Below are 10,872 nucleotides of genomic sequence, written 5' to 3' on the forward strand. Positions count from 1 at the left end.
CATATTTAACTTTAAGCTCCCTAGGCAATAAAACCCCTACTTGGGATTAGGGAAACTTCCCAAGAAGCCGAATGATTCCCACGAATAACCCGAACCGCGAGAACCGAGAAGTTCCTGAATTTTTTTTCTTCTACAGGCTTCGTGCAAATCAGTTTTTCATTTTTTCATACTTTTTTAAATCGATGTGTCTCGAAGGCATCCTAGGTCAATTGCTCGGGAAAGCGTAATAAAATTTAATAAATAAAACATTTTACAAAGAAAAAAAAATAAAAATAATTGCGAGTTTTCTACTGACACTAAATAAGCTCAAACTGTTTCTTAAACAAAAAAGAACATGGTCAAAGCTATCGTAGTCTATTTTCCCTATTGGCTCCGTGCTCTTGTGGTTTTGGGTGGGGAATTAGTTATGAGCTGGGTTTGGCGCTTAAAAGGAGAACTTTACTACTCGCTATAAAACGCCATAAGACCGACATTCGTTTTTGTTTATTCATTTATGGCAACTTGACCATATTATCTCTTCATGTTCATTAATTCTTTTGTGAACTAGTGCAGTTAAAATTTGCTTGGAAATATTAGGGGGGAGGGGGAGTAGAGAGAGGAGAGAGTGGTTTTCAGTTTGGAACCCCCCTTTGCCAGCGTCACCTAATCCCAAGCCCAATGCATTCCAGGGTTCCCTGGAGCGAGAGGGATAAAAGGGTAGTAAAGGTGGATTAGACTGGGTGCTCATAAATGTACTCTTCGTGCCAGTTGCGTCTGCTCCTTCCAATCACTCTTCAATCTGTCCTCATATATGATAACAGAACGGAGCTGATCCACAAACCATACATACACACAGTCGCATCTGAATTATTCCGACATACATAAACATTCTACCAATAGTAGTAAAAGACAACTGCTTTCATTCTTATTCTATTTTGGTTCATGTATTCATTTTGTCAGCTACTGATTTTCCATAAAACTTAAACGCCAAGTAGAAAAACGTAGAGAAAAAATATAAAATAGTGTTATTTTTTGCTAAAATGGAAACCTGACTAAACAAAATTTTAGTTGTTTCCATAGTTTTCTTGTTTCCATTTTGGTAAAATGTCGCTGAAACCTGAAGTGAATCCCAATTAAATGTCGTCTGAGTTTAATTCCCTGCCCGACAGGAGTTCCTTCTCAGAACAAACAGAGGATTGAATGGAAACAGCAGCAATGTGAACAGTTATCTACTCGTTCCAACAGTCAGTCAAAACTATTCGATCAAGTTGATCTGCAAACCACAGACCTTAAAACCGGCCAATCTTTCTTGCACGAAACGACCCAGTTAAAACAAAGTTCAAGACAAATGCATCACACCCCCTTTCAACACAACCTTTCAACGCCCACCCCCTAAATTTTCTACTGGATAAAAGGCGAAAGAGTCCAAAACTTGCTTCTTGGGTTGGAGCTCTTACAAAAAATAGTTTCAAATTGAATTGATGCAAGTCATTTGGTCTTTTTATTCGTATAAGAGACGCTACAAAGCATGTAAGGTTACAAAATGACGAAAAAAATATTGTATTTAATTGTTTTTCTTCCGATTATTTCATCAATTTCTTCGCCAAAACTTTTTAATTGGCCCTAAAGGGCAGTCGGAACATTCAAAACTTCGCCTTGATATTCATGCAGTCTTGTCATGTAATCTAATTCAATTTTTTTTCTTCTTACATAGATTAGCTCCTTAGATCACCGCAGTTTCTGCACGAATTTAATTTAAACTCTTCGAGAAAAAATTTCTACTTTGTGAAAAAGTGTTAAAAAGTTCGCCTCAATTTTTGAAAGATCTTATTCAAAATTGACAAGTTTGCGAGAAAGTTTATTTGAAGATTTTGCACGAATATGTTAAAATCTTCGAGAAAAATTTTTCATTTCCTTAAAAAGTGTTTTTAAATAAATCTTTAACAAAGCTGACGAATAATTTCCGCATTTTGCTTTTTCTATGATATTCTTGTGGCAAATAATTGCTTTCGCGGATTCAAGATTTTCTCGAAATTTAGAAAAAAATTTTAAGATCAACCAATTTGATTTTTGAGCCTTACCAAACAGCAAGACATTTCTGCTTAGTTTACTGCGTGCTGGTGAAATTTAAAAAAAATCAATAGTGCCATACTGCCCCCTCCTAACTCTTATGAATAATTGCAGAAAAATTGTTAGAATGTCACCATAATTCATCAGAAAGAAATTGCAATATTGAACGTAAGACGAATTTTTTCTGTAAAAGCAAAACTACGAATCAAGTGATGGTGCTTCAGCAATTGACTTTTTGAATAGTCATGCTCGGTGTTAAGTTTTTAGGTTTTTGGAGGTATAATATTTGGAGGCTCAAAAATGGCACATGATTTTGTCAAATTAACAGCCTGAACAACTGCATGAAAAGTACTTTTGGTTTGAGAAAAAATTGATGCTAAGCTTAGATTTTATGGTTTTTTGATAACAAGATTTTTAAAATTTTCCCACGAGAATCCGATAAACAACTGAAATTACAGGGTTACGATTTAAGAGATATGGGTTTTTGTCTGGCTTATATGTTATCTTGCTCATAGTTAGGTTGATTATAAACTTATGAACTACGTTTTTATCTGAGCAATCAGAAGGGTAAATGCACCTCCTAGAGTCACCGAAAATACCTTTTTGTGCTCAGTATGGTCTTTTCTTTTCCCGATAAATTGCGAATTTTATACAAGAACATTCAGAGGAACTGTTTTAAACCATTTGAAAGACATTGATGTCTTGAGTCCAAAATATTTTTTCTTCGATAACTTTTTGTACTGCTGTGAGGTTTTTTCATACTATATTGGCCAATGTGTGATTCTTATTGCGCACTGTTTGTTCAGAAGTTTTTTGTTCAGCAACGCTTAGCGAGTGCGGTGAAACGAGTCTTTCAAATTAAACTGAGGCATTTGATTGTTTGCTGAGATAATTTATTACTCCTTTTCCAACTTTTGAATAAAGTGCAAATTGCTTATGCAGGGGTAGTTTTTGCTGCAGTCAAATTTCGGCAATTAAAATAATAGTTTTTAACAAATTTTTTTAAAAACTGGGAAAATATCAACTCTCCAAGTTTAAACTCAAAAATAAGTTTTCTACGTCTGATTATTTTTTTGTATAACTCTGGGTTTAGAAATGGCCAAAAAACCGTGCTCCAAAGTAATTTATGCTCGTTTTGAAGTTTTTATTGATAACGCGGAAAGTGTAACGCGAATTATTTTTTCGTGGCGTATCATCGCAAACCACAAAATCATCCCAAACAAATTAAGCCGAGTCACTATGCCGGATTTTTGATAGTTTTGAAACATTATGCTTTTAAATGTTTTTTACTTTCAGAAAAAACCTGAGACCAATCATGGGGCAGTCGCAACATTCAAGATTTTGCCCCGATAGGCAAGCAGTGTTGTTTATGTTCGCATTTTGCTTTTGGCGCTGAAATTCAATTCGGCAATTGGTTAGTGGAATCAAAAATGAGAATTTAATAATTTTTACTACTTAAAAACGGCTAGGTTGCGGCAAAAATAGCATTAAATTGAATTTGAGCAGAAAAATTTCATAAAATTACATCATTTTTTGTATCTTATGATTGGTTTTGTTTTTTTTCCCGGCAGTTTTTGATTTTTCGGAAATTTTTATGAAGTCTCCCGAAAAAGCTTTTAATGCATTTGAAATTTTTTAAACAAGTTTTTAAATCATTGCATTTCAAAACACATCCGTAAAACGATAATCAAATTGAATTTGATGATCTCAGAACTTTTCGGTGATCTCAAAACTACTTCTGGCAAAAAGCAGCAGTTTCTGAAGATTCGACAGCCAAAAAAACAATCAGCTACTTTCAATGCGTTCACCTGTTCTCCGCGTGAACACAAAGAAATTAGAAATCATGTAATTGAGGCTACAAATTTTGAAAAGTTAGCGGAAAACAGATGAAAGTCTTTCCGCTTTCCGATGAGATTTTTCACAGATGTTTTTTTTTACAGTGGAAAAAGGGTGAATCAAACTGAACTGATATTTTATTTAAAGTCAGCATATTTAAAGTCTATTGATAAATTGAATGATTTCTTTAGACTTAATTAAAAAAAAATTGCTTTTTTGTACTTTTTTAAAACAGTTTCTAGTTTTTTCAGTAAACTTTTCGTAATTATTGTAGCGAAAGTAACGGAATAATTGTGCTTGGGTGATTTTTTTTCTCCAGACAAATTTTGACTTTTTATTTAATCGTTTTTGACGATGTATAACCAATTTTTTTATATCATTCAAAAGGTAATGTTGTCTTAAGCTTGAATTTGAAAAAAGGTTTCTCCTGTGATTATTTTTCTTAAAATTATGGGGTCTTAAAGACTGCCATTTTGGCCAAATTGGGACAGTTAACGCGCGATATCTTTTTTCGCTATTAACGCGTAAGCGGAGATTTAATCCGTCCTAGAAATTGTTCCAAATTGGTTAAAGGAAGCTTATTTGCCAAAATTGATTTCTTAATAGGATCGAAATGTTTCTTTTCGTGTTTTATATGGCATGTTGGGGGTTTAGTTTTCACAAAAATCTCGAATAATAAAAATTCGTTAATTTTTTCATGTTATTACTGCTCCATAGATTTTAAAAGGCAGTCGATATATTCAGAGCTTTAACCTGGTACCAGCAGTCTTGTTTGTTTTTAGTTTTAGTTTCTAGTTTTTTTTTCTGGATTTTCGAAATTCAAAATGCTGAGTAATGTTTAGTACTTGTAAGTACTAATATATGTGAGAATGATACAGTGCAACGCCTCAGTTTGTCGGATGGCTTCTGTATTAGCTGGTGCATACTTCGGCTGGCTTAGATACGAGAGTGGGAAGTCAATTTTATAGGTGGTGTTTTACTATTGTTCCAATTTTCGAAAAAAAGTGTCGGAATATTTCTACTCGGGCGGTTTTTTTTCTCCCCAGAAATTTTGACTAATAAACTGCTCTTTGGTCTATTTAATACTTTGCTCTATGCGTGTGGGGGGATAATTTAATTTTTTTTTTTTCATTTTTGTTGAAAGTTCATCAATTATTTTTCTTAGAATTACGCCATGTAAATTAAAACAGATTCGGAACTTTCTGAGTTTGGCCCTGATACGAGCATCTTGTTTTTCAGAGAGCTTGTTCCCCTAAACCTACGTCTTAAGGTACGCGTTTATCAAATATTGGAATTGATAATATCGACTCATTAATCAAATTGATTTGTTCAACCCTGTACTCCTACAGCCAGTCAACTGACGAAAGAAGAAGAATTGAATTGAATAGAAAGCTAGGCTAGACAGTAAGATAGAAAACTACGAAACACTTAATATAAATACTCTACAAAAGTTCAAAAATCATTAGTTTGCTGAAAAAGTATTAAAGGAGTCAGATGTTGTCGCAGTTGAAGTTCAGAGCGCTTGGGGGGAAATAGATGAGGTCATGCCCGTACTATCATGTCAGATCAAAGGTCAAGAGAGGCCATTTGCGATGACTTTGTCCTGTTTCAGTTATGGAGGAAGTGTGTTCCGCATTTATAGATCCACTTCTTCCGTGGACTGTCTTCTCAGAGTGAGGTGTTGAGTGGAAAGGAGATCGGATGTGGTGCTTGGAGGAGTCCCCACCCTCTGCCTCTGTCCAGCTGCTGCTTCTGAAGAAGTCCTCCTCATCAGCTGCTCTCCTGTCGTCCTCTCTTCCGATCCCTCTCTGTCCATTTCTCTCATCAGCTGCTCATTCAAACCCATTTTTTTTCCATGTTACGTTACATTATTCACTATATCTTTTTGGATTAATCTACGAGTTGAAAATTAAACTGAAGTCTCACTGGCCAAAGAACAAACCGCGACAATATTTTTTTGATTTTCAAATTTGATGAATAAAGAAATTACACTTGGTATAATAACAAGTGGTATAAAAACAAGGACTATAATAACTATTTCTGTTCTGACCATTTGAAAAATGTGGAGGAAATTTGTATTTGGATGTTTTTTAATTTATTTCCACACACAATCAGGTACCACAAATAATCAACGAAATGGGTCGAGTGTTTATAACTAATTGAAACCTTTTCAGTCGTGATTCGAACGACACAACAAAATTTCAAAAATTTTCCTCAGTATCGAGAAAAATAATGGTTTGAAATTTTTTATTTTTATTTAAGTTTTGAGCGAATAAAGCGAACAGGCTTTACAAGCCTACAGATTAATTATGCTCATTTTAGGCCGTGAAAACTTAGTTTTAAGCAAGTAAAATTTGTTTTTAGTGCCATTTTGAGAACCAAAAATTTCTAAATAATTCCTTAAAATTCTGCAAAATTTAAAAAAAAAAATTTAAATTTTCAATTTTTTTTTGAGTTTTCCAGTTTTTTTTTTCCATTATGCCTATAGCTTGTTTTTATGACTCTTGAATATGCCTAAAATATACTTTTACCTAAGATCTTTTTATCACACCACGCAGAAAAAAACCTTAACTTAAAAAAACACTTTTTTGTTGTGTTGTAAACACTATGTTCGGAACCTTCTGTGCTACTTGAACAGCAGCCGGCTATCCTTGTTGAAATTGCTGTTTGTGGCCTACTAACCATGCTAATTTTGCTGACGTTTCTCTTTGTTGCTGTTGTTGTTGTTTGTGATGGTGACCAATGACCAATGGGGGGGGTCTGGCGACTGCTGGGGGGGTCTGGTAAGTGTGGTGAAGGTGCTCTGACTCTGGCTCTCCTCGAAGTCCCTCTCCCGCTGTTTCTGCTTCTGTCTCTGTTTCCTCTGTCTGTGCTCCAAGTTGTTCTGGATTGTGATCCTACACAGAGATAGATTGGCCGCACAGTCTTTGATCCGCCTCGTCTGGTCTTCTTCCAACACTAGTCTGCAACACATCACAACACACACATTTCAAATCACATCACATCACAAAAGTCTTTAAGCAACACAAAAAACTACATCTTTTCATCCATCTTCTAGATATAAATGTTCAAGAATTGCATAGACAGAATTTGCTATATTTTTCAAGAGTCTCTGAAAAAGTGAAGTCATCAGACCTTTCTTCTCAATTTAAATGTTTTTTTTTCAAAAGCTTGTTTTTTTTTCTGAGACTTTGACATCTTATGATGCCATAGACAATCTAGAGTAAATGTGCTTTGAATTAACTCGCGTCTAGAAAAAAAACTAAAATATAGCTCTCAACAATTTTTCCGGACAACGTATTAAATTTCTGAAAATAGTTTGACCTTCAAACTTAAACTGAATCGAAACACTTCTTTGAAGTTTATTGTTTGCCTTTGTGTCAGCATTTTATGCGCTTTTTTGCTCTGAAAAATTACATGGCAAATCGTTGTTGAATGAAAAAGTTTTTTCAATTGTGCTCTTTAATAAGGCAAAATGAAATCGTTTGCATATTGCTCTTTTAACAGTTCAAACGCATTTTAGAAAACTTAATTTCAGTTTTAACGCCATTTCACTGTCTCATGGTCAGAATTATTTCAAACATTTAAGAAATTGTCCGATAAATTTGTTTAAATCTATATAAGGCCGTATGACAGTGCTGATTTATATTAACCGGACAAAATGAACAATTATTGAAATTTCAAACGCATTTTTCTCACATTGGGTTGAGATTAGACAAAAAGTAAACAGAGCAAAAGTTGCCTAGAGTTTCACCAAAAATAAAGTGGTGCAATTTTTTCTCCGAACTCCTGCGCCAAAAATTTACACCAAAAATGGGTCATTTCTGCTTTTTTAATTAATCGAAAATTACAATTTATCTATTTTTGGGATAAAATTATGGTTGAGCATTCCCGAAAAAAAAATGCACCATATTTTTTCTGGTGAAATTCTAGCCACTTTTGTGCTCTTCTCTTTTTGTCAAATTTCAACCAAAAGTGAGAAAAAGCGTTTGAAAATCCAAATTTTGTTCGTTTTGTCCGGATAATTTAAATCAGCACTCTATTTTGCGCTCAGAAGAAAAATCGTTTAAAGAACTGGCATTCGTCGGGCGAATATTTTCTGAGGATGTTTCGAGTAGTTTTAATTGAGTTATTTGACCCTAAAATCAGATGGCGATTCTTGTAAAAAAAAAACGCTGAGCATTCAGTCTGATAAAAATACGGGAAATTGATCTGTTTTCATCTCTTGACATCTATTTAGTCTCAAAATCAATTTTGCCTAAATTTAAATAGAAAAGTCAACAAGTTTTTCTGATTTTTTTAAATTTTTTTTCTGAATTTTTTTACTTTTTTTATTCCCAAGAATGCGTTAAAAGAAATTTCGACAACTACTTTACGTGAGTAAAACTTGTTATTTGTGCGACTATAATATAACGTATAATTTTACTGTTTGTTGTGTTCTGTTAACTCACAGTTTCTCTACGTATTGCTGAGTGGAGACAGACTTGCTCTTGTTGCGGAGGGACTCCAACGTGCAGAATGTCTCGAACTGCTTCAGACTCTTTTCATCCACCACCCCTCCCCCCACTACCCCGCCGCCACCCACATCACACTCCCCCCGCACACTCCAACCACCCACCCTGTTCATACGCTTGCTTCGCCCTAAAGACGAATAAATGTTCAGATTGTAAAACTAGAGTATTCCGACTGCCCTGCGTAGCCAGAAACTTTTGTTTTAAGTTATTCGAATTTCGTTCTTTTTTTGAAGTTTTAAGTTTTCATCCCCCCCCCCCCCCCCACACGCACACAAGCTATGTCAAGCTATATAAAATACAAACTATCTACTTGGCGTCTGGCAACATATTATAAACAAGACTGCTTTATTAAGGCGAAACCCTGAATGTTTCAACTGCATTTCAATTTCTACGGAGTAGTTTAAGATAGAATAAAAGATGAAAATTTTAAAACAAAATTAAAGCTTCGATTTTTTCAGTTATTTGAAAATCATCCCAAAAAACACTATTTAAAGTACAAAGTGATAGTTTTATGGCTCCGAAGATGCGAGATGTACTATGCGTTCGAAGACGGAGAAGGAAGTGTGGAACTAACTGAGGTATGTGAGGATGTGTACTATAAATTCGAAGACGTAGAAGGAAGTGTGGAACTAACTGAGTTATGTGAGGATGTGTACTATGCGTTCGAAGACGGAGAAGGAAGTGTGGAACTAACTGAGGTATGTGAGGATGTGTACTATGCCTTCGAAGACGGAGAAGGAAGTGTGGAACTAACTGAGGTATGTGAGGATGTGTACTATGCGTTCGAAGACGGAGAAGGAAGTGTGGAACTAACTGAGGTATGTGAGGATGTGTACTATGCGTTCGAAGACGGAGAAGGAAGTGTGGAACTAACTGAGGTATGTGAGGATGTGTACTATGCGTTCGAAGTCGGAGAAGGAAGTGTGGAACTAACTGAGGTATGTGAGGATGTGTACTATGCGTTCGAAGACGGAGAAGGAAGTGTGGAACTAACTGAGGTATGTGAGGATGTGTACTATGCGTTCGAACACGGAGAAGGAAGTGTGGAACTAACTGAGGTATGTGAGGATGTGTACTATGCGTTCGAAGACGGAGAAGGAAGTGTGGAACTAACTGAGGTATGTGAGGATGTGTACTATAAATTCGAAGACGGAGAAGGAAGTGTGGAACTAACTGAGGTATGTGAGGATGTGTACTATGCGTTCGAAGACGGAGAAGGAAGTGTGGAACTAACTGAGGTATGTGAGGATGTGTACTATGCGTTCGAAGACGGAGAAGGAAGTGTGGAACTAACTGAGGTATGTGAGGATGTGTACTATGCGTTCGAAGACGGAGAAGGAAGTGTGGAACTAACTGAGGTATGTGAGGATGTGTACTATGCGCTCGAAGACGGAGAAGGAAGTGTGGAACTAACTGAGGTATGTGAGGATGTGTACTATGCGTTCGAAGACGGAGAAGGAAGTGTGGAACTAACTGAGGTATGTGAGGATGTGCACTATGCGTTCGAAGACGGAGAAGGAAGTTTGGAACTAACTGAGGTATGTGAGGATGTGTACTATGCGTTCGAAGACGGAGAAGGAAGTGTGGAACTAACTGAGGTATGTGAGGATGTGTACTATAAATTCGAAGACGGAGAAGGAAGTGTGGAACTAACTGAGGTATGTGAGGATGTGTACTATGCGTTCGAAGACGGAGAAGGAAGTGTGGAACTAACTGAGGTATGTGAGGATGTGTACTATGCGTTCGAAGACGGAGAAGGAAGTGTGGAACTAACTGAGGTATGTGAGGATGTGTACTATGCGTTCGAAGACGGAGAAGGAAGTGTGGAACTAACTGAGGTATGTGAGGATGTGTACTATGCGCTCGAAGACGGAGAAGGAAGTGTGGAACTAACTGAGGTATGTGAGGATGTGTACTATGCGTTCGAAGACGGAGAAGGAAGTGTGGAACTAACTGAGGTATGTGAGGATGTGCACTATGCGTTCGAAGACGGAGAAGGAAGTTTGGAACTAACTGAGGTATGTGAGGATGTGTACTATGCGTTCGAAGACGGAGAAGGAAGTGTGGAACTAACTCAGGTATGTGAGGATGTGTACTATGCGTTCGAAGACGGAGAAGGAAGTGTGGAACTAACTGAGGTATGTGAGGATGTGTACTATAAATTCGAAGACGGAGAAGGAAGTATGGAACTAACTGAGGTATGTGAGGATGTGTACTATGCGTTCGAAGACGGAGAAGGAAGTGTGGAACTAACTGAGGTACGTGAGGATGTGTACTATGCGTTCGAAGACGGAGAAGGAAGTGTGGAATTAACTGAGGTATGTGAGGATGTGTACTATGCGTTCGAAGACGGAGAAGGAAGTGTGGAACTAACTGAGGTATGTGAGGATGTGTACTATGCGTTCGAAGACGGAGAAGGAAGTGTGGAACTAACTGAGGTATGTGAGGATGTGTACTATAAATTCGAAGACGG

At 36.5% G+C, this 10,872-nt stretch overlaps 1 long non-coding RNA gene across 1 annotated transcript; it reads right to left on the reverse strand.

Moving 5' to 3' along the window:
- Nucleotides 1-5,249: 5,249 nt before the first annotated feature.
- On the reverse strand, nt 5,250-8,440 carry LOC134851165 (uncharacterized). The gene is made up of 3 exons (XR_010164218.1): nt 8,337-8,440; nt 6,568-6,848; nt 5,250-5,713 (listed from the first exon to the last, which is right to left on the reverse strand). It is a non-coding gene; the product is annotated as an uncharacterized LOC134851165 (long non-coding RNA).
- Nucleotides 8,441-10,872: the final 2,432 nt, after the last annotated feature.

This window comes from Symsagittifera roscoffensis, chromosome 7, assembly GCF_963678635.1.
Source record: "Symsagittifera roscoffensis chromosome 7, txSymRosc1.1, whole genome shotgun sequence".
NCBI lineage: Eukaryota > Metazoa > Xenacoelomorpha > Acoela > Convolutidae > Symsagittifera > Symsagittifera roscoffensis.